The 24,817-nt window shown below is 39.5% G+C and overlaps 1 long non-coding RNA gene across 1 annotated transcript; it reads right to left on the minus strand.

The window, feature by feature from the left end:
- Positions 1–3,739: 3,739 nt before the first annotated feature.
- Positions 3,740–23,165, minus strand: LOC114139542 (uncharacterized). Its single transcript, XR_003594469.1, has 3 exons — positions 22,978–23,165; positions 7,733–7,735; positions 3,740–3,752 (listed from the first exon to the last, which is right to left on the minus strand). It is a non-coding gene; the product is annotated as an uncharacterized LOC114139542 (long non-coding RNA).
- Positions 23,166–24,817: the final 1,652 nt, after the last annotated feature.

The following is a 24,817-nucleotide window of genomic DNA, read 5'->3' on the forward strand; positions in this document are numbered from 1 at the left end:
GGCTACACATGCTTCAGGCTTGTTGCGCCAAGGCCAGAAGAAGATGCCAACTGCTCCTCTGATTGGCTGAACTATGGTTTCAACAATGTCAGAAGAAAGCTAACACACTGCTGAAGTGGTCATAGCTGAAATTCTGAGTCAATACAGCAGAGAAAACTTCATACCAATTAGTTTGATCCGCTGCACTTGTTGTTCATTTGTCTCAACGCATTATAAGCCCCTTTATCTTTATTAAGGTTAGAATGGGGAAAAAAAGAACAATTACTGCTTGCTCCACTCAGCTAATTAGACTTTTGTCAGCTGGCACATATCACAGGGGAGGAAGAGTAAATACAAAAGTGATTAAATAAAGATTTTCAATCAGCCGCACAAATGAAGATGAGTCCAGACGGCTCCCTTTAAAGGAAACAGCAAATAACAGACGGAGATAAAAGTTGTTCATATTTACGGCCTGTAAACCATAAATAGCTGTTCTGAAAGTGACATGTTGGAACTGTTTATGCTGACAATGTTTGTTTATGGTGTATTTTATTAGAAAATCAATATTCATTAATTATTCATTTAAATTGCTTATATATACTTTTTTTACTTTCTTCTATGTTCACAACAAAAATAACCACTTTTGCAGTTGTGTGCTTTTGATTTGTGTGTTTTTCAGAAGCTATGAGCTAGCTGCTAGCAGCTGCACGTCCATAAAACAGTGAAATTAAGCTGCTCCATTAGCTATTACTGTTTAGTTTTTATTAAAGAGTAAATTTAAAAATATAATCACCTAAAGAAACATGCAATTACTTGTGCAAAGACACACAGTTCATTTACAAAAAAGATGTTTGCACCGACTCAAAGTTCGAGTAAAATTCTGATCAACAGTAAAACTGATTGTATTTATTTAATGCCTATTACCTTGTTTATGATCTGATAATAACTCTCAACAACACATCCAAACTTGTCTTCTGCATGAAGTTGTATTTGTTTTCAGCTATGACAACTTCCACTGTGTGCATCAATGCACATGAGGCAATATTTGGTGTTTGAACTATTAAAATAGGCAGTTGTAGCTGCTTTCAGAGGACTTCTCTACCTGCTCCAGTAAGAAGACGGTGGATGTGTGAACAGAGACAGGCTGCCCACCTTCAGGCCTTCTCATTGTGACAGACGGCCGAGTGACAACGTGGGTCTTGGCAGTTAATTGCAGCTCTTGTGTGATAATACATTCCCGAATATGTAATTACACATTTCACTGTATGCATTTTCACATAGGTATGATTGAACACCGAAGGAAAAAAAAAAGGTTTTACTCCTGGCTGTTAGCAGACAGAAATAACTGCTGAGCTGATTGAAAAAACAGAAATCCTGCTTCACTCAGTGAAGCCTTCAGGGTTAGATGATTCTTTCTCTGGGTAATGAAGCAACCTTTAGTGAGATCAAATAACAATTGTAGGACTCCAGGTATCATTACGGAATATCTTTTTTGAAGAAATACCGCCATCCATATCTTACTAATGGGGAAGGGGTAAAACCAGCCATTCAATTACAACTACTGCCGTAGGTAGTTTTTAAGTAGCACTCTTGAATTAAGGTGAGCTTAGTAAAACTGTAGCCAGCAGAAATGATAGATATTACATTTATTCTTGTGGTGACTGTTACAAGCTGCAGTAAAAGTATTGTGCAATGGAAAAACACATCAATGGTAAACACTTACTGAATAAACCTGCTTTGAATAGCAAAATAATTTGAGAATATGCCTGTCATTATTGTTGTGTTCTGCTCAAATGTGCATTTCAAAATATTGAAATGGCCTTATGATTGATTTTATATTTGTTGACAAAATTCACAGTAATTCACAGCCCGTAACATTCTGTGGATTGTTCAGCAGCAAGCCAAGTTTTGGCGTTTGTTCTTTTATTTACAGTGTGTGTAAAACACCAGCATGTTGTTTTCACCGCAATTACCCCTGGGACGTTTCACACACTGCTGCCTGCAACAGCTCAGAATCCGTAACCAGAGGCCTTCTCAGTGTACATGTGACTGGATTTAATTTCTATGATTCTATTGCTGCTCAGTTCCCACCAAAACAGTTTTTTTTTTGTTAGTCCAGAGGAAGAGGAGAAACATTGGGGGCAAACAGGGAAGGTTTCAGTTTGTTTGAACATTTTCATCAGCTTTAGGTAACCAACCAGCTCTTGTTTGTTCCGGACAGAAAGAATCTCCGATCTAATAGTTGTGCTGGTTGGTTTCCTGCCTCGTCCAGGGGCAGAGTGGGCATCGTGGCGAGGGAGGAGCGGGGCGCCGTGCCAGGCGAGAGCTCAATACCAAAGGAAAATAAGATGCAAACCGAGCAACTGCTCCAGAGAAAGTGATCTATAGCGTGTGTGTGTGGGGGTGTGTGTGGGCGTGTGAGCGGGGTGAGTGTGTGTGATTCTGCCTGTGAAGTGCAACTCAACAGTCCTGCTTGGAAGGGGCGAGCTGAAACAAATTACACTTCAGAGCAAGGTTAATGTACAAATATGTTTCTGCTTCAGGTAACAAGCAGCAACATGAAGCCTTTCCCATGATGCAGTTATTTGAAGTTTTCCTTTTTTCTTTTCTACACAGGAAAATATCAACATAAGTATTAGTGGAGACCAGACCACAAGAACTAGTTGTGCCTATTTACCAGTAGCCATGTTATATATGATTAGGTATGCAGAACTCTGGAAGAAGCCAACTCATATACATGTAAATGGTTAATAAATTTTACATTGTATTTAGTTTTTTATTGTGTTATTTTGAAGATATTTTGATTATTTTGTTCTGTCATTTCCTCTTCCTACAGACTCTGAGTCATTAGAGTTTACTACACCTGCCACTAATCTAGCAACAACACTTCCCAGGACTCTCTCCTCAAATAAACACATTTCCTTACCACATGCATGTATAAATGGTAGAAAATTACTTTAAAATCATCGGCAATAGAAGAGGGTAACGTGGCCAGCACCCACTGATACTCCAAAGAGAAAAAAAATTCCCTGAAACAGTAACAAGTTGCTTTAAAAAACAAACTGGTCTGCCAGCTCACGTTGTCTATTCTTTCCCATTTCCGATTGGTTTTGTTTTTGGAAACACACTTTTTCCCCCTACTGGTCACTTGTAGAAACCAAACCCTGATCTCATGTTCAGACTGCTGCTGTGACGTTTGGGTTGATCAAATTTACCTGCTTATTTCCACCACAACATTCAACCACATTAATAACTTCCTTTAGCTTTTGGTTTACAAGATAGTGCCGACAGGTTGGTCTCCTTAGCATAGGTTTATCAACCAAATTTTGGAAAAGCAGACACAATGCCCAGGTATCAGCCATTGATGGACTTTGGCTATGTGCAAGAATTTGTCCAAACATGGACTAATAATTCCAGTCGACATGATCACAAAGATTTCAGGTAGTTATCTGGTTACTGGCTAATCAGCATAAACCCAACATGCAAGAACTTGGCATATATTACATAAAACACATACATTTTTTAGCTTATTTGATTTCAAATGAGAAGACAGCTTCATATTAGCATCTGTCAGCTGCTTCACATTGCGTTGATGTTCCATTGGGCCATCACTTTGTTGCTGGATGTGTTGCTCAAGGGCTTCATGCCCAAATTACTTCATTACTTCTTAATGAATTCAATGAGGTTAGGCTGATTGACAACCCTGACAGCTCTCCTTACGCAGCTGCTTTACTCACAGCGAGCTAAACCTATCAAAGCCCACACAGACTCTGCTGTACATGTACACCCTACCCTTCTGCCGAGTTGAGACTATCAAATCGATTATGTAAAAGATCGACACAATATTTTTGCATAGGTGTAAAGCTGAAGGAAAATAACCAAACGTTCCCACCGTCATGCACACACAGACAATCACATCCACACACCCAATGTAAAGACACACAAGGATGAACGCCATACACACACGCTCAGTCACTACGCTATTATCCCAGGGATAGTGGTAGCCCTTCTACTATGCTTTGCTATTGAGAAACGACTGCTTTGTAGGAGTTAGAAATGACTAGATCTGATTTTACCCAATCAATAACGTTTGGTGGTGACATATTTAATACGCCGGGTAGACTGTGAAGGAAGCCACACTGTGAAGTTTACCGGAAATTGCGTGCGCTATAAAGAACCCCGTTGAGAGTAAGGCCACCACATCGTTGCCAGCAGTAAAACCTGCCAAGCATTCCTCTTGCTGCGACTTTAATTGCTTGATATTGGGAGCGTTGCCAACGTGGACCGAACCTTTTCATTCACTTTCTCCGCTGCCGTTGTCAAACTACAACCCTGCATAAGCGGCCCACAATTCTAAAACAGTGGCAAAAAAAAATCAATGGCATTGGCCCCAAAGTTTGCTCTGAATTCAGCAAGTTTAGCTCCTCTACTTGGCATTCACAGCATTCTCTTGGAATTTTTTAAACTCCTAGAGATAAATATGGACTCAGCCTCACACTGCTCTTGCTCTTGCTTTTCATAAAAAAATAAAAAAAAAACATTATTAATGTTCTGATCTGACTGTATGTTGTTGCTGGGTTTGAGTAAAACTATTCAGAAGAATTCCCTTATCACGTTGTGGAAATGCATAACTGTGAGGTTTGTTGGGAGTCGGATCTTTTGAAATTAGATGAGGTGAGAAACAAAAGTGCTGATCCATGTAAGACACTGGAAGGTCTGTAATTCCACAGTTACGGCCCTTGTGGACCAACAAAACAACGCCGCAAAGCCAGCTGCGTCCGAGGCGCGCTGTCAAAACACAACACATCCAAATCAAACCGGCTGCTCTCAGACGGCCGTAGCGCCAGTATAGGTGGCTTACATAAAACCAGGTATTAAGAGCTGAACCAAGACGGAGCGCGTGTGACTGTGACAGTGATGGTTTGTGAGTCGTACCGATGAACACATAAATCAGGAGCTTGCCTATGCAACCACCCGGCGCGGCCTTTCCTTCTCCTGCTGCTGGGCGATGTCCAGGGCTGCATGTGAGTCCCGGCCAGCTGGCGCCTTGCTGTCGCTCAGGGCACAATCTCTACATGCAGATGGACTCCACCTACAGCTGGCAGCGAGCGGAGAGGAGCCCCATGATCAATTAATTATAACTACTACTCTCTGGCCACGCTCCTGCAGAATGATAAATTCAGGTGGAGAACTTATAAAACCAACTTCTTCTGGAAAGAAGCTGTGTAACTTAGCACAAAGTGCAATACTTCATTCAGTATGACTCGAAACGCTTAATAGAAACACGTTTCGTCCTTAAAGGGAAAGCTGGGTCATACCAGGTCTTTGGTGCAGCTGAACGGTTGCCACGGAGATTAAAAGATTTCTCAAACATGCACGAAGAAATAAAGGCAACACTCCAGGTATGTTCTTGATGATGGAACAACATTCTAACGACGTAAAGCTTTAAAAAAAAAGAAGGAGTTGATTTTATATATTACTGCCCCTTTAAATTTCAGCATTGTGAAAAGAAAATCATTAAGAGTTAAACAGAAAGAAAGGCTGTTACAGACTTGAAAGTGGGACAGTAGAAAGGTTATATTTTATGACAGGAATGTTCTCTTCAGTGTGATGTTCTGTTTTAATTGTAGTTTTCCACCACAAACTTCTTCATTTTGCATATTTTCCAAAAAGGATAATATTAGTATAATCTAACCAGAGCAGGTTTCTCCTTGCTGTTCTTTCACAAGGCCCTGAGAACAGATTCCCCCTCCTGAGTTCTTCTTCTTCCTTCAGGTTTACAGAAGGACTCTTGGTTGTTTCTGTGATTATTATGCTATACGTCTCCACAACTTTCTCCCTGACCTTTCTGCTGAGTTTCTTGGTCTTCATGATGCTGTTTGTTCTCTACCGAACTGCTGAGGCCTTCAGAGAACATCTTCATACCTGCAAGTGGGTTTCATAGTGAGGAGGTCTGCTATACTTTGTATCCGTCTATCACATAAAATCCCAATAGATAATAATAACTTTGTTTTTCTAATGGAAAAACAATTGTGGAACAATTTTCTTTATGCTGAGTTTTGCCTATCCACTCTGCAGCAGCTCCAGCTTCATTCAAAGGCCAAATGATATTTTAACAAAAGCACCAATGAGCCACCAATGAGAGTGAAAGCAAGAAAGTTTATTACGATCGCTGCTTCAGTAATTTCATTGTGGAGTAGAGACTAAAAGCTCCGCTCGCCCATAAAGGGGAGTTTTCTTTCATGTAGCTTGTATGTTTCACTGAACAGATTCAGAGTTTATTGTGTAGCTCATCTCGCCTCAAACCACATGTCCCATTAGAGAAAATTACTTGCATTTTCTTGAAATGGGAAAAAACCCCAAAAACAAGGGTCTAAGACTGTAAGAACTAAACCTCCCGTCGGTGTCTCTGCCTCCCACACAACTGTTTACTTCCCAGAGATGTAGGATGTCAAGTCTGTTGCTGGGGCAGACTCTCTTCTTCTCTCAGCTGTTTGGATGTTATTCCTGCTGCTCATTAGGACTGGGTTGTGATTCCCTTCCGGGTTTAATGGGAAGACTGGGAATACCTCTGCACGACGTACGATCAAACATTTACAAATGGGAGAAAGAGATATTTTTTGTGTGTGTGTGTGTTTGTCTTCAGTTATAGACAATCTCGCCCTCAAAATGGAAAGAATATTTCTGTATCACGGTGGATATTGCTGAATATATCATGTGTGTCACCCAGTTGAGCTTTTGCTAAAAAACTTGCATATATATCCCAACATGGCAAACTCAGGGTGAAAAATGACCCTCTGGCCAAGCTGTCAAACAGTCGTGGGTCTTAAATCAAAGGCGAAGAGGTGTGATGGAGTCTGTTTCTGTACGTAATGTGATTTGGGTGTGGCTATTTTTAGTACAGCAGGAAAATAAAAGGAGAACGTGACTCCAGCATGCTGTTTTCTCCCCCCTATGCAAATACTCCCACTTATATACATGTTATATGAAGGTATGTTGCTTTTTCAACTTGTTAATCTAACTCCTTTTATTGCAGCCTTTCATTAGTCCTGATCGTTTATCTCACCATTGTTGTTCCTTATTCTTCTGACAAACCAGCAGAATGAGATCCTGAAGTCACTTCTCCACTCTTCAGTTCTTTTTAAAGAAATGTTCACACGTTGATGAGGGATCTTCTTTTTTCATGTAGTTCTAAGGTGATTTACTTGCAATCAAACAACAAAATATATGGTTGCTTCCACCAAATGGGTGCCATTTTCATCCAAGATGTATCTTGTTTTACTGATCAAACACAAAATACAAACAAAAACGGATCAGTGACATAACTTCCTGTATCCATCTATCAGTCTCTGACTTTATGCTGCCTTCAATTTGCAGTAGAAACTCAAATTCTGAGTTCCCATTTGGATAAAAATCAACTGGAACGCCACTGAATCCTGCGTCAGGCTTGGAACGTCGGAGAAACTCCAACGACCCCCAAGTCAGGATTTTTAAGGCCGACTTTACATTTCCATATGGACGCTCCTCTCATCAACAGTAGTTGTGGAAACATGTCTATTTTACACCTGTAAGACTGCGTTGAAAATCAATGTAACATGCAGCACCTGCAACTATAAACTGAGCAAATTAAAAGTGGTGGTGCTTTCGGAAAGTACAGCCTAGAACACCAGGTTCTGCAAACAACAGAGCTAGGTCCAACCAGGTCTTTGGTGCAGCTGAATGGTTGCCACGGAGATTAAAAGATTTCTCAAACGTGCTCGAAGGGTTCTTGGGCGTCGCCATGTTGAAATCCCAACTACTCTGACTATGTTAACCGGAACGCTGTTATTTCTTTTTAGAATTTTCCGACCACTTAAGGACAAATAAGTTTGTGTGAAGTCAAACCCATCTGTGACTTCCAATGTAACTGGAACGCAGCATCAGTCTGAGGAATGTTTACCCCAATCCTCACTTTCAAATCTAAGATGTTTGATGGGTTTCTTGCCAGTTTCCAGTCTCCCCACAGCGTCTTCTTAAAACGACTTTTGAAACTTAATGCCCCAGATGATAATAATACCATTACAAAGGCTGATGCTGCATAGTGGTATTTTTCACTCATGAAAAGTCGCTCTCCTCAGGATGCCAGATGCTCGAAACGATCAGTGAAAATGAGACTCGACTTACTTTCTGAATATTTCCTTTCAGAAGTTTCCGACCACTTACGGACAAATAAGTCCTTAGACATTCAGTGTATTGTTTATTGTATGAACACTGTATAGGAATAAAAAAACATAAAATAAGACTGACATTTTAGCAAACTCAATGTGACCTCATCTTGAGACAGCAGAACACTGAAGTCCACACCCTTGATACTTATGCACCCACGCTTTTCAGAAAGAGACAAGTTTAATGGCAATACTTCAAACATGTGAAAAGACTAAATGTTCAGAAATATTCCTTTGATTTCCCCAAATATAGACTTATTCAACATTTGTTTTTCAATTCCATAGCACACCTGGAAAGATAGAGAATAGTCTCACAGCTTGATTTGAAAAAAAAAAAAAACCCACAAATTTTGGACTTGGAGAGGAAGAAAGAGTAAAGTAGAATCCTGTAACTGTCCAACATCAGGGAAACTCTAACACTGCTTATTGCTTTTCCCAATAGATTTTAAGTTCTATGAAAAACAGAGGCTAATATTTACTTTATTCACCCAGTTTACCAACTCCTGCTATGCAAATGAGGCCAGGACAACCCTAGCCCGTTCGATGAACTCGATAAGGAAAAATTACAACAAAAAAAAAAAAGAAAAATGACCTATTTAAAAACAAATTAAAATTGGCAGAGAATCAGTCACAGTGGTTATAAATATGTGCCAGGATTAATTAGGCTTGGAAATTAAGCTTTCCTTCAGTGTGGCCCACAATTCTAATACGTTTCTTAAAGGTTTCTCTGCTCCAAAGTAAAATGATCAGTGAATAATCTGTTTGAACACATGCCCCCGTTGAAAAAAATACTTAGGCTTTTTTCAACTTCATATATATATATATACGTATATATTTTATTTCATCCCGCTTCAGACTGTTGAAAGAAAAGTGGTGATAAAAGATGAAATCATTCATTTGCTGAGGACTTTACGCTGCAGCTGAGCACTAATATTGCATAAATTCAGGGGCAATGATGGGATTTATACTCTCATGGTTTAACATGAAAGCATTTCCACAGATTATTCAAAAAATAAAACCTCTGCTTCCTTTGAGCATTTCAAGCTTGTCAAACAGGGTGGCTGAAAAGACCTCGGTTGAACTTTCCAAAGTCTTCACTTGCTGACTGTTGTCACTCACACATGGATTAAGATCGGGATGTCACTTCAGTTCATCAGGTTATTGTACCACACAAGGGTTATGACTGTGCTTAGGACAATTTCTGACCATTCTTCCATTAGTGTGTTTGTGAGGAAATACACTGATGTTGGACAAGAAGGCATTGTTCACAATCTTCGCTCCAATTCAACCAGAAGGTGTGAAGTTCTTAAACTTCCAGCTTACTCATCTATACTGGTGAGGTCCTTGCTGTGTGTACTGGTTTGCACTAACGTTGGAACAACAATATATCATGTAAAAAACTCGTCCAACAGACTTGAGAATATGAAATTGTAAATAACATACCACATTTTATAATGGCTCCCACAATCCATGGTGGTGAGACACACCTTTTTTTTTTTAATGAAAAAAAAACCTGCTTACAAACCTGAAAACATGAAATTAGTTGAAATTGTTTGCCAAAATGCTCCTTCCCTGAAAAGCCTTTAGTGAGGCTCCCACACTGGACCATGAGATATGAACAATAAACCAATGAAAATGTTGAAAGGTTTCAGTCGGTGAGAGACAGAGGACCACACAGGCATCCGGTTAGTCACTACAAGACGATTGCCTGGCTGCTGAAGGTTTACTCTCATTTCAGGCAAGTTACAATCTTATTAGCATTGTTGAAAGTTAGGAATAAAATCCTATTTTTCTTCGCAGCTACATAGTTTCAATAAAAATAAAACTTTTCGGCAGTTCACCATGCTCCTAATCCATTCTCTGCCTTCCTCCTGACATATTCCCGCCTATAAATAAACCGTCCTCTGGAGAGAAAGAGACTGAGGGTGTAAGCTTCAGCTCACAACCAATTTTTATTTTTTTTTTAAATCACACCCCCATGTGTCTCATTCCCACAACTCCAAAGGCCTGGCGCTGTGGCCTATCATCTACGGAGCTGACAGTAGCTGTGTTTCCATTGTGCAATCTGATATTTCGAAAATAAATTTGCTTAATCGAAACATGGCAATTTCGATAAAAGATTTTTCTAAAATGTTTTGGTGCTTGGGAGAGGTGTCTTTTTTTTCTTCAGCCGCATCAAAACTGCAATGGAAACACTTTCACTTTTGTTTTTAGACGTCATTGACTTGTAAAATCCCCCCAAAAAGGGTAAAATGTCTAGGGGGAGGAGAACGTTTTATAGACATTATAAGGTATTACCAGCGTAAGGCTTCTCTCAGAATTATAGGCTCACATTTGTCTGCATTTCTCATTTACATTCTTCTCGTCATTTCCATTATCTGTTCCTCTTCCTCATTGTGAACCCTGCTCTAGCCCCCCCCCCCCCCCGCCCCTCCTTCCCCTGAACAGATTCCCGCCAACCTCCAACAAATCAGCGCTTGACCCACTCATACATTATTCTCTAAAAACGAAAGGCCGAGCCAAAAAAAAAAGAAAAAAAAGAAATCTGAGGTAGTTCACCGGCCGCGCGCATTTGCATTTCATAATGGCTCCCACAAAATTGGATTCCAGTAATCTTGTTACAAAGACGAGGGGAAGAATTTATGACATCACTGATAACAAAATTCATGCAGGGGGGGATTTGTCATTTGGAAAGCGTTGCGCGCCAACCTGCCGACTCATTCTGCGCAGAGCTGAGATCAGAACTGGGAAACGTGTGTCAAAACTCAAGAGTTCATCCCCACCCCTCTTGTTTGTCTCGCTAAAATTAGCCATGTTGTTCCAATAACCAGAAACAGTCGGAGTTAAGGGGATGAAGGGTAGCTATATAGGAAATGAGAGGAAGGAGGTGAAAGAGAATGAGAAGAAAACAGAGTGAATATGAGCAGCAGAGAAAAAAAAATACAAAGAAGGCCAAGAGGGAGGGGAGCGAGACTTTGATGATTAATGCAGAAGTCTGCTTTGCTGTCTTAAATTTGCCCAAAGTGATCCACAGGACCACCCGCTGAGAGTAGGCCACACACACACATACACACACACCCCCCCACCCGTACGCACACACACACAGTAAGTCTCCTTATAGATAAGACAATGCCACAATCTTTGGTTATTTCTGATGACAGCATTTCTGATTCAAAGGTGCTCATGAAATTTATTTCAGGACAGACAGAACAGAACATTTATTAAGATTGTTCGCTTCAGTCAATCAAAAGAAGGTGATTGCATCCAAACTATTTCATAGAGAGAACAGCTGCAGATCCATCTGGGTAAATTAGAGTGTATCAAAAAGTGAAACTCATAATAGAAACTCATTTCAGACAGAATGATAAATTTCAATCTTGTATTTGTTTTCATTTGCATAAAAACAGCTGAAAAAAGCAACGTTACACATTTTCTAGGCACATAGAGTCATTTTACATCACAATGAAGCAACTATGTTACATTCAGTTGTTATAAAAGTCATGTATATATCAAACATGACTTAAAAAGGTTTGACTTTGTAATTTGACACCATGAACTTGGGCCTCTGTCTCTTTAAGAAGCGTCTGCTCTTTCCGACACAACTTAATAACCTTAATGTATTTACTTGAGTAAACTTAACATGATTGCTTGTAGCAAATTAACGACCCCCCTCCCCCGGTTGGATCACTTGTTTTCATTTTTCAGTGTATAAATGAACTGCACTGACACCCAAGTTGCTCTGTGGAACAGGGGTTGCGTCAATGTTTGGCTTATGTAACTAATAATAATTATGATTAAGAATTCATTATTATTTGATTATTTGATTTCTTTTTGTAAAAAAGAAAAAAAGAAAAAAGTCATGGCATTATTGGAAAATCAGGATTTGTTAGCCAAATGTCTCTCATAAAGGAATGAATTCAGCCTCACTGGATCGTCAACACTGAACACTTACAGCAGAATAAGCACAAATAAATTCTGTCATAAACATGAGAATACAGATTAACTTTCAGTCAAAATATTCAACCAATATCTCCCATACCAGAACTATTAATTATGCAGTTTATCAACTAGTCCACAGACAATTAACCCTTTCATGCATGAATTATGATTCTTTATGCCAGGATTTATTTCCAAGGTGTTTTTGATTTTCTTAAGGATTTTCTTTCACTTCCTTTGGGAAAACAAATTTGTATAAAAGGTAATCAGTTGTAATTTTCTCCAAATATACTTATTTGGAAAATACATCAATATTATTAGTCCTTGGGGGTTACTTGATGTCGCAATTATTATTATTTTTTTACCTGCAAGAGTCGTCTACAGTAGAAGGAGGGACTGGATATTTCTGAGTTGCTTTTTCGTCCGTCTGCCATATTGGATTTAACAAAAAATGTCATGCACTTGCAGCGGATGGCCAGTAGTTGGCAGTGTATTGTATGACGCTTTAGTGCCCACTTCAGAGCTATGTGTGCATTTATAATATAAAAATCCACAAAAAAACAGAAGAAAATGGTTTGTAGATAGCTGTCTGCTGCAGTGACCGCTATGGAGGAAAGGGTTAAAAATCAAAAATAAAATCAATTAACTAGTGTATTTTAATAAAGGGAGGAGAAAACTAAAAAATAACCTTAAAACTAAGGTTATTTATTTTATTAGGTTATTTAATTATTTGACTAATTAGTAATATAAAATGAACAAACTGAACAAAACTACCAAACTGGAAAAAAGGACAAGTCATTGTTAGCCTAGTAGCTAACAAAGGAAATGTAACGCTTTGGGTCTTTCTCCATGGTGAACATCTGAGAAATTAGTTGGTAAATGTGGTTTTTTTTTAAAGTTCTATTCAAACTAAACAGACACAAAATATTAAATTAGTGAGACACGCATCTAATGAACACATGACATAAAACAACATGTTAGAATGTCCATTTGTGCAAATAGCTTTAACACCAATACAGGACAGAGGCCAACCTTGAGAAATGACTCATTGTAGAGATGAGAAACGACTGGATGGGAGAGTGGAGGAGTGAGGAGTGGAGCCGGAAGGGGACGAGTGTCGCTAAGAGTTCATATCAGTAGGAAGTCACAGGAACACTCTCTGGGGCGAAACATGCCTCTCTTTACACACACACACACACGCACACGCACACGCACACACACACCCGCTGGGCCACAGGCTGTTCTAACCACAGACGCACGCAAGCAAACAATATATTCAGTCTGAAAACACACACTTAAAAAAAAAAGCTCCTAGCAGGTGGTTGATATATGCTGTAGGTAAAGAAACTATAAACACACCTGTGGCAACACTTCCACGTTGGTTCACAAATAGCATGAGTCACACACACACACACACACATGCACAGGCGTGTGCGTGTGTGAGTGGAAAGGAAGGAAAGTTTTTGAACAAGCAGTGATCTGTACACCTCTGTTAGTTTCCCTAGGGGACGCGTTAAACACCAGCGCCTGGTGTCTCAGCTTACTCACAGAAAAATGGAGTGAATGTTCAGGAGCTTGTTGTTGTCTGAGGCTCGCATACAAACAAAGTCCCAGAGAGAAAATAAGAAGTTCTGCCTCCTACTGCTCGCCTGATAGACTATTACTGTTCATCAGTGTTTAACTCCCAAAACTCAAGCGTCTGTAAAATACACCAAATCGCACTCGCCGTTTAAATAACGTCACTTCTCATTTTGATTTCCTTTCTCCCCCGCTCCTAGATAATGCAAGCACCTGATGTTTCCACTCCTGTCGGATGTTCTTTAGGGTTTGTCCACAAGAGGATGTGTAAATTTGCCCGGTTTGAATCCAGACACGACTCTTATCACTGAGCCCGTTTCCGAGATGGGAGATAGAATTTAGTCAATTGCTTATTCTCTGCCCTCTGCTTCCTTTCCATCTCCCTGCCTCCATACTGCTGTACACTCCAACCCAGTGGAGCCCAAATGGAACATATTGGCTTCAGAAACCTGAACCCTCTCTGATCCCCTTCAGCATGACCCAACGCTTTCATACAATGAATTCCAGATGTAGTGCAGGTCTGGAATGTTACATTTGACCAAAAAAAAAAAAATATTCTGGAAAGTATGTCACATATAAGAGAAATTTGGTTTGGACTGGGGTGTCCACTTTCTTGGTCTTTCAGACAAACAAAAGCAGTTTTTTTTATTTGTTGTAGCAAAGCCTTTTGGCTGCAATGTCGTATTTTGTTGTTCCGAGTTAAAATATGGCGCCACAAAAAGCGTGAATAAGAAGCAATGTCTTTCTAAATTCATAGTTGGACACAATACTTACCCCGGTCAGCAGTATCTCCTGCCAAACCAACTCATGTGAGTCCTTAAAACTGACCATATTGATTTTATGAAGCAGAGACTAGCACTTTGAAACTTAATGAGTTGCTTCCAAATGACCCCCATTGGTTCTCTCTGCAGGGATGAATACAACCAATGTGCTTTAATGAGAAAAGAAGACACAATTGTTTGAAACTTTTCACATCATAGGGCTTAGGAATGCCTTATTGCTTTCTTATTATTTTCCCGAGTGGCAGCACTGTTAGCCAATGCACAGCTCCCTGGTGCCTCTGCAGTAAACGAATCGTACATTTACTTTGTTTACTTCCAGCTTTTTGCTGACCTTGGGCTGTTTTCAGGGATTCACTTTTATTCCCTCCAAAGAAATGAAGCCAAGGCAGAGCAACACCCAGACGCTGTACTGATGAATGCACATCCGCTCTGCTTTCCATGCAATTTGGTTGCAGAAACAAAAGCGTTATTAGCCTCCATCTTATCTAATTAGTGCTGGCTCGACACACTGTTGTTGCACATTGTCTCCGAACTATTGGATGGCAGTGGTGATGAAACACGAGGCTTGTTTTAAAAATGGATCATAGCACGATTTGCAGAAACCTCCCGTGTTTGTCTGCATAATCGGCAGAGGACATACATAAATGTTACATTTCTAACAAACAGGAAATGTCCTAGAAAAGTAACTTACCTGGAAAAAACAACCGGCCCCTTCGGCCAAACCCCTCAGTCCTTTAGACGCAGCTCATTTGTGGATAATTGCATGCAGATTTATTTCTAAAAATAACTGGAGGTTGTTTGTTGTTTTTTAGCAATGAATCCAAGTTGTGGAGTGAAAAGTTCCCGTGTCTTGGACATCATTCAATAGATAATGCTTCAGTATTCTGATGTAAGGTCAGTATATTTCTATGAAATCAAAACAATTTCTCGTTTAGGTTCAGGTTTAGCGAACCGTCTCGTTTAGATCCAGATAGCCCATAACAGAAACCGTCACCGTATTAATGTTTTGAAAAAGTGCTCACAAAAATGGTTTATTGTCTCAAACCAAACATGTCTGAAGAATCTCAGTCTTCCAGTTTTTTATATTCATTAAGGTTAAAAGAAATCATTTTGCTTTACATGTTAATTTAGAAATGTCACTTTTTCATTTGATTCCTTTGGTACCTGTGGCGCTTGTCCTCATCTATCTGAGCAACCGGAGTAAGTCATGCATGTGAAATTGCAAGCACGTAGATGTGCACAGACGCGACACAAGAAAGTTGAAAAATTTTCAACTTTTGTTAAAAAGATAGAACTTCTACCTTTCACTGTCGTTTGTCGTTCCTATAACTCGCTGCTGTGACCTACATAACCCTCTCCAGGAGGATCGGCTTTTGATAAATCTGCTTTATGTTCCATTAGTGCATCAAAACTCTCAGATTAATCGCATGCATTAATGTTGACAGCTGTAAACAAGATATCATAATATTGTTTCCTGTCTGCTTCTGATGTAAAGATGTAGCAATTTCAACCTCGGAAAGAAACAACAAAAAGAGAGCAAACGGGTTAAAAGATTGTACGCAGGATCTGGGAAATGTTGCGCAATTTTCACAAGACTGAAAAGTGAAGACCACATAGAAAACAAAGAGAGAGGCACATGTGCCATGCGATCATTACTTATTCCACATGTATGGAGAATCACAAAAGAATGAAATAGAAACGGAGTGGCAACAGCAGGACAAAGAATACATCAAATAACTGTACACACGTATTGATCAAAGAGCACAAACTCTCTAAGCCTTATGAAAAATAATCTAATTACTGAGTTTTCTCATGTACAATTCACATGTTCTTACGTTACAAGTGGCGCCTTGAAGTTAGCCGTCTTTCTTCCTGAGCTTATCGGCGTGTGCAGTGCCGTGCCCCGTGGGCAGTAAACCTGAGGCTGCCAGACCTCCACGGAAATCTACCTTGTCACCGCTAATGAGATTATTAGGAGAGATCGCCTTTAATCTAACCTTTCTGACATGTTTGTTCTTTTACTAATGTGGAGCCGCCATGGAGCTCTGGCTGTATGCAATGCGGAGCGGATGGGGTCAGGATTAATGCCTCATATTACGTGAAGACGTCTCAAGGTCGTCCAATCTCTACCCCGTGCTGCGCGTGGTGAATTGAGGAAAACAACTGCTGGGGAAAACCAGAGGCAAAGTCATTGAACACTCTTCTACAATTACTTGATTTCTCTGGTGGGAATGCCTGACCCAAAGTGTTTCTGTTCTTTAAATATCAAACTCTGTTTTATCACTACAACAGATCCTAAGGCCAAGGTTCTGGTTTACCCGCTACTGGTTGGAGAAGAATTGGGTGAAGCACCATTAAACAGCCAACCACATACAGCTAAGCTCCATATTATTCACATCTCTGGAAGACTTAGGTTGAAAGTAAAGGTAATGTTATGGAGTCCTGACTTCGAACTGATTATTGCGAAGAACATACGGTAGTCGTTGTTCTTGTTACTATTACTTATTGCCATGTGCGTTACGTAGACGTGCCGGTTAAACTGTAAGCAAAGTAAAAACAAAATTGCAATACATAATTAGTTTTCAAATAAACACAAACTTAAAGCATTAGATTTAAACCTTTAAAGTAAACCACACACGCATGTCATCACTAATTATGCTTGAAACTTAAATTTAACCTGTAGAGGTAAGTCGGCATTGAGAGTTTAAGTTGTTTTAGGCAGCAGAGATCTATCTGCAGTGAGAGGCTTCACTCTGACAAAATGTTAGACGGACCTAAGTTAACGTCTTTCCACAAACCCCCAATAGAATGAATCCTTTGCTTTAAGAGTTTTTTCTTTCACTGCAGCAATAAAAATGGCTTACCACCAACATATTTACACTTTTACTTGAATAACTTGGACTTGTTAGAAGTGAAAGTGAGACTCTGTGGGAATATTATCAATAATAGTTATTTTGCAGATAATACTGCAGTAACTGTGAAAAAATGTGAGTAGCAGGGTAACAACAAAACCCTATTTTTTTAGCTTTTTTTATTGACAATGTAAACCAACTACAGTTTACAGATTTTTCTTGGCCAAATAACTCTGGGCTTTTGCTTTCAGCAGTCCAGAATTAAGCTCTTCACTACCAGAATAGGAAAAGCACAAGGTTGTGGCTTGATGGAAAGTCTGAATCTTTACTTTTGATGGAGTCAGAGGTGAAAGATAAGTTGCTTGTGTTCTGTATGTATAAATGGATCAGTCTGCTTATCTGGCACATCCGCTAACGCCACGCAGGGTAACTTCTATCAGCAGAGCCAGTTTCTGCAGTCGCTCAACCGTGGGGTCTGCTTTATATGTATGAATCAGATCGCTATGCAACCAAACTCCATAGCCCCATGCTTTGTGGACTGTGTGTGACCAGAATGATCACACCCGCCCATGAGAAGGTGGTGTCGGCACCACAGAGAGGCTGACCATATTCACACAAGCATCTAGAGGATCCCAGTGGCAGAAGCTATTTAGTTGAACTTACAGATTACTTAATGTTTACAATTTCAGGGTCTCATAGGAAAGTCTTTTCTCATTTAACAGAAATAAACTGGTTAAAGTTGATGGATTGTTTTGAGGCAGGCTGTGGAAACAAAAGACGAGCCCAATCACATAGAAAACGCTCCAGACTGAGATATACTTTCATCAACATGCAATTGAGACGAGAACTGATTTAGTCAGTTTGGCCTGACCATGGAGGCCTTTGCTCACATCTGATGTCCATGTCTGTAGAGATCCATAATCCTGCAAGAATAGCAATGAATAAAAAGAGAATTGAAGATGCAACGCTTCACCGAGCTGTTTTAGCCGATAGGAGTGTGACGTAAAGGGAAGTTTTTTTAAGCCAACTGCCTGCGTTCCTGTCCACCTGGATCTACATCCAAACTCGTGTCTTCTCCACTCTTGCCTCTAGAACTTTCAGTCTAGTAAATGTCTGCAGTTTTCTCTGCCGTGTGTTTGTCGGTGTGGACAACATTGTGATATTGGTCTCAGGATTTTGCTGTATTGGTTATCCCGGCAGCCCCGAAGCCCCATCAGCACTCTTCCCCCATTTGTGTTCAACAGAAGTTGTTCTGGCATTTTCCCCTTGACTCCTCTTTTCTTTCTTCTCTCTTTACCTTTTATGTCTGCTTTCCTAGCCTAATTTTTGCTTTCCCTGAGGAAATACAAGAAAGAAAACAATTAAAATACCCTCCCTTGCTCCCAGCACTCATCTTCAACTCCCTTCTTCTTCAGTATTCGATAATCTTTATTACGTTTCTCCTGTGGCCCAAATGGCCAGAAAGGAACAAAAAAGTGAGGAAATATTTACAGAGCAGAAATAAACATATGGTTCATTTCATGATGGCTGCTACCACTCATTATCACAAGATGGGGAAGATAATGTGTGTGATGGAGAAGTGGTCAAAAATAAGTAGCGTGAGAATCAGCAGGATGAGGTGGATCTGCAGGTGTAAAACTGCCTTCCAGTTCATAGTTCATAGCTTCACAGTTCATGGTCAGAATTTGGCCAGGTTTCTTTTTTCCAGGATTGCCTTGTTTTTAGCTCCATCGTTCCACCAACACCGTGTCACAGGTGGTGTGTTCAGGGTGAAGCGCGCCGTCAGGTTTCCATCTAACCACAGGTCCTACCACATTATTGCTATGTCCCACCAACTTTAGCCAGGATTTCTTTCTGTTTTATTTCAGCAAAAGCTTTCTCCTTAACCCTCTTCCATAAAAGGCTAGATTTGTCCAAGTCAAATATTGTTCTTTCACCAAACATCTGGATTTCTGCTGAAACACAGAGATGGACTCTGTTTTCCAATTAGGTGTGGCCTGAAGTCAATTTGTAGCACTGTGTTTTAGTTAAGTCAATTGGATTAAAAGGGCCTGGATGTACGTCACACTTTTCTAGTCTATTTTTTGCAAACAACAATAATAACTGCAAACAGCCACCTGTGGGTTTCAAGCCCTACACTAAAAAAATTTATAATTTTACCAAATATTTTCTGTCTAGTTTCTACTCCAAATATCTTGCGCAATTAAAATAAGACAAAACTAACTTAAAAGTAACTTTTCATCAAGAAATGTTTACTTTGTTTAATCAATAATATCAATATTACTTAATATTGATAATAAAAAAGTACTAATTCTACTGGCAGATAAGGATGAAATAATAGGTTGGTAAATAAAATACATAAAATAAATGTCACATTTGAAACATTTTTCAGAAAACACTTGTTTTTGGGTGTGTTGCTGAGTATTTTGCGTCATTAATTAACTACATTTAAAAATGTTTTCTGAATATTATGGATTAAAAAATCATTTTAAGTTTAAAAAAATATTACTGTCAATTAATAGAATTTTCTGTGCTCTCTAATATCACAATATTCATAAATGTATTTATTGTTAAAATAAATTGGTACTTTGGATTCTTAGTTTGCTTATCTGACCATTTTTAAGGTGATGTGCCGCTGAAGAGAACTGCATGGACTCAGAAGACTTGCAGACTGTGGAAAGACATCTGTATAATTTCATCAAATCTTTCATTGTATCAGGACCGTATGATTGTGAAAAGTGTTTAAAGGCTGGACCTCGTGCTTTGAAAAAACAGAACATGGAAAAATGTCAAATTCTATGTTCACAACAGCATAACCACAAACAAAAAGAAACTGTAAAGTCGTTAATTTACAGATGAGCAAGGACATTTTTCCAAGCATCTTTAGTCAAATGTTCTCTGGAAATTTTAGGTAGCATGGTTTTGTTTTACTAGATCTTTTTGATATGTTAGAGCTAAGTTATTCATGATTTGCTTTAAGTCTAGGGACAAGTGCTGCAATATTAGTTCATGCTAGAAACACTATAATGCAAGCATGGGACTGCTGATTTATTCAGTTTGCCTATGTTAATTTGTGTATGTCCCTATCAGATAAACCTAATAAAATAAAATCTAACATGGCTGACTGAGTATCTCAAGGGTTGGAAGGAACTCTGGTCCCCATCCGTCATGTTGTTTTTAGAAAGTTAATGAGTCCTCATGAAGAATGGTCCAGACAGGTTCATGACCCGACTTTTGAAATTCTGTTTCTCCAAGTTGTGTATAGGGTAATACAGCTTTAAATATTTAACATGTTTTTTTAAGAGTGTGGAACCATGAAAGGGTCCCCACAAATGATGAGGAGAAAGTTAGTCCCCACTTTCTCACAGAAACCAGTAATTGTGTGTGTGTGGCCTTTCAATTACCACTGAAGTGTAAAGTACTTTTGACGCAAAGGTTGAAAACTCCCGTGGTGCAGAGATCTGGAACTTTCAGCAAAGTACTAAACACTCAAGTGTTGAAATCTAATGAGTCCCAACCCACATAATTTCAAAACTTGAGAACATATTCTAGACAGTTTCCTTCTCATTATAATTAGTTACTGATTTCAATTTTGGGTTAAGACGGAGCAGAAACCTCAGTATTTGAGAAGAACTAAACTCCGTGATTCTGGAGGAAGATTACAGTGAAATGTCTGTTCATGATTAATGGGGCTAGTAGATGTTTTGATAAAACAATGATTGGGTTTGATGTTTGAACACATTATAAAAGGTGAAAGAGAAATATCAAAGTCAAAAATCTTTACATGAACAGCAAATTTAAAAAAAATAAATTTCTAGAATTTTTTCAGTTTTAAAATCTACTCTATAAAACATACGGTTTGTTCATCTTTTGCAACTCATCACTGCAAAATGACACATATTAAAGATAATAAGCATGCTGAAGTTTCCGTGATTATTGCTCTAGCTACAAAGCTTTCTCATAAAAACAGATCCAGTGTGGTGTTGTAGATAAGAGCTTTGAGTCAGCGTAGACGGCTCGTGGTCGTATTGAAAATACAAACCCTGATATCACAAAAGCCATTTTCTCTCTGTGTCCTGTCGGCAGTGTGGGTGCAACAATACGCCGATCGAATTCAGGCCTCCATTTGTCACTTCCATTCAAAACACTGTTGCTCACACTGAAATTTGCTATTTTTCTGAGCTTGCTTTTGTCTGTGTCACTGGGTTTGGCGGCATGAGTCGGCCGATGCACGCCGGGTGTATTTGCTTATGCGAGATCTAGAACCCTTGGGCCCCGAATTTTAAAAGCTCAGGCCAACAGGAAAGAAAGTGTCGGCACAGACGGGGTGAGTAACGCTCCTCTGCTTTCCTTAATGCCGACAAGGTGACATTGAACACGTTCCCCAACTCCCTAGCTGCGCTGCTGATGCTACACACCGGCTGCCTCTGAAAGAAGCTTGAGGAATGTCTGCGACTGATAGACGTTATCCGCTGCGGTGGCCACTGAGAAGTATAACTCGTATTAATGTGCTTTCACTAGCACTGACTGGGAAATTGAAGGCTAATAAAAGGAATTTGAAACTTGGAAATTTGGAGCACTATAGAAATCTGGAAAAATTCAGGGAGGAAATGACTAAGTGGTGTCGTGTTGACGGCTACTAAAAGCACCAGAAAAATATGGGCATATATTTTTTGCCAATCAAAATTGCAATACAATTTTTACGGTTTATCTTTGTTCAAAGCAAACCAGTTAAACACCCATTCATAATGTGTTCCACTGCTTATTGTTGGTTGGTTATTTCTTGAGTACATGGGTTTTTTTGTTGTTGTTTGGTTCTGCTTCGTTTAATTGAACTATTGTGTTCCGTCCTGTGACTTTATAGTGAGGTTTTTCGTGCTGACTCGTTTTAGAACTACTAAGTTCTGACAAAGTAGTAAAGAAATTATGAGATTGATCACACTAATGCTGTTATTAATGATTAACTTTATAAGCTTGAAATGTAAAAATACACATTTTCAAAAATATTTTAAGTAAATGTTTTATTGACTCAAACCAAACATCTCAGTTTTCTATGTTTTCATATTGAGGAAGGTTTGAAATAAATCATTTTGTTTCAAACATAATTTAGAAATGTTAGATATAAAGAGGTTGTGCTTCGATGGAAGGATAACACACCATCAGAATAAGTGGACTACATACTACATAGGATTATCCAAACGTCCGTCACCTTGTGTGTGTGTGTGTGTGTGAGTATATATATATATATATATATATATATATATATATATATATATATATATATATATATTTCAGTTTTCTTTGTTGAAGAATTGTTTTGGCTCTAGTGGCCTTTATTTGAGATAATCCAACAAAAAGGGAACAGACAAGTCCCATTAATGTTGACACCCTACTTAGAACAAACTGATCATTCCTGCATATTTACACCGTCATGAATTGTGGTATTGTTGATTAATGAGCACTTTCCTAATAAAAATAAATATGAATATATTCCTTGTCTTATGTCCCTCCCAGTATTTCCCTTTCCAGGCTTCCAGAATCTTCCCGGATTAAGACATTGTAATATTCACATTTTATTGTATTCAGTAAACTTGTTCAACTTTTACTAATGTCTCCTGAGAGTATCTCTGGCATGTGGGTCTAAACCAGGGGTGGGCAATCCTGGTCCTCGAGGGCCGGTGTCCTGCTACTCTTAGATGTCTCCCTTGAAACACTCTTGGATCCAACAGCTGACTCACCTCCTAAGTGCAGTCAAGTTCTCCAGAGTCCTGCTAATGACCTCATTATTTGACTCAGGTGTGTTGAAGTAGAGATACATCTAAAAGTTGCAGGAGACCGGCCCTCGAGGCCTGGAGTTGCCCACCCCTGGTCTAAACTGAAAATCCCTTGTCCTCTTTCTGACAGGAAGAACCACAAGCTAGCAGCACGGCGCCAGCTGCGGTGCTAATTCTTCCTCTCCTCCTCCTTGGTACGTTTCGAAAAAATGTAAAAGCCATCCCCTGGTTCACTCCCCAGTCCTGCTTTTCCGCATTCAAACCCCATTCTTTAAGCTTCAAATAAAACTTTTCGCCTGTCTTGGCAGCTGCTCATACTCCCACTCCTCATGAGGCATTTTGCACAGTGGGAGGTCAACCTTCTGTGAGCTATAGCGCACAGAAATAGAAATGTGAGGTTAACGTGACCCCCTCTGTTCTTTTACTGTGAGGTTTAGTGTGAGTCATTGTCACTGACACTGGTCCATGCATCAAGTCGATACAGGCGGCCTCCGTGACAAATCGCTCCCTTTCTCCCTCGGAACGAGTCCGTCCTCTGACTCCGAGGCAACACAGCCTTTCTGCATTTCAAATTGCTCCTGCGTTTGTTGGGTGTCTTTTGAAACGCAGCATCACTGCTGCGAAGCTGAAACTAAATTGGTTACGAACACGTTACATTAGCCCGTCTTATTTCACGGCGCTAAATGCACAAAGCACAGACCTCCTCCCCGGGATTTTGAGTGGGTGGGAGTTTCAACTTAATAACCGACAGCACTCCACGCTCGTTATGGGAGGCAGTTCAAGCTTCTCATAAGCTCCTCCAACTATGAAACGGACACAAGAAATGATAATTAAGCTTTAAAGTAATTCCTGTTGTCATACCTCCTGCTCTGCTCAATCTATTCTGTATTAGTGATGGAGTAAAGACCACTTGTTCCAAAACCGAGAGCAGACCTTCCACAGCCAAGACTAAGACCGAAGCCGAAAGTTTAGAACTTAGATCATTTCAGGACATTGTTTTTTTTTCATACCACAAAAAACAGAAAAATGACCAACACGGACTGAATGGCTTCGTTCACTTCCTTCTCTGGCATTTCTGAAACTACAGGCAGACTACAATTCTAAAACAGTGCAGAAAATTTATGTCGTGATTCACAACTGCTCCTTCTGTTCACTGATTGGCCCGGTAAGAAAAAAAAAAATTCTACTGGAGAGAATCCATGCGGAGGGGAGAAAGCCCAGACATTGCTGCAAGACACTGAGATAAAGAAAGGTGAGTTGCCCTACTGTTCCTGTTGCATATCAATAACTTTTGAGTTTGAGAGCAAGTAAAAAGTTTTCTTCTTATTTCTAAGGGGAATGTGCCTCCCTCCTTCAGGTTGTGTTCTTAAATTTTCTCTTTTTAAACACCTCACCCCAGTTATACATTGGAGAAGATATTCTGTGCTAATTGTACCAGTTTTAGTTGCCTCATTTTGTCCAATTTTCTCTCTATTATCATATTTTTTTTTCTCAACATATACAAACCCTCCCCTCTGTATACCTGTGCACCAGGAGGATATTAGTCAAAGCAAGTTCTTACAGCTCTAAATAAACCTCCCATTAGCTGAAGATTGTTTTTCTCCTTTGAAGTTGCAAATACGGCTAAAGGTAGAAATTTTCCTTACAAGACAGGAGGAAACAAAATGATGGGAGATAAATTGAAGCTAATTAAATACCAAAGAGAGGCAACA

The sequence above is a fragment of the Xiphophorus couchianus genome, chromosome 23 (assembly GCF_001444195.1).
Source record: "Xiphophorus couchianus chromosome 23, X_couchianus-1.0, whole genome shotgun sequence".
Lineage (NCBI taxonomy): Eukaryota > Metazoa > Chordata > Actinopteri > Cyprinodontiformes > Poeciliidae > Xiphophorus > Xiphophorus couchianus.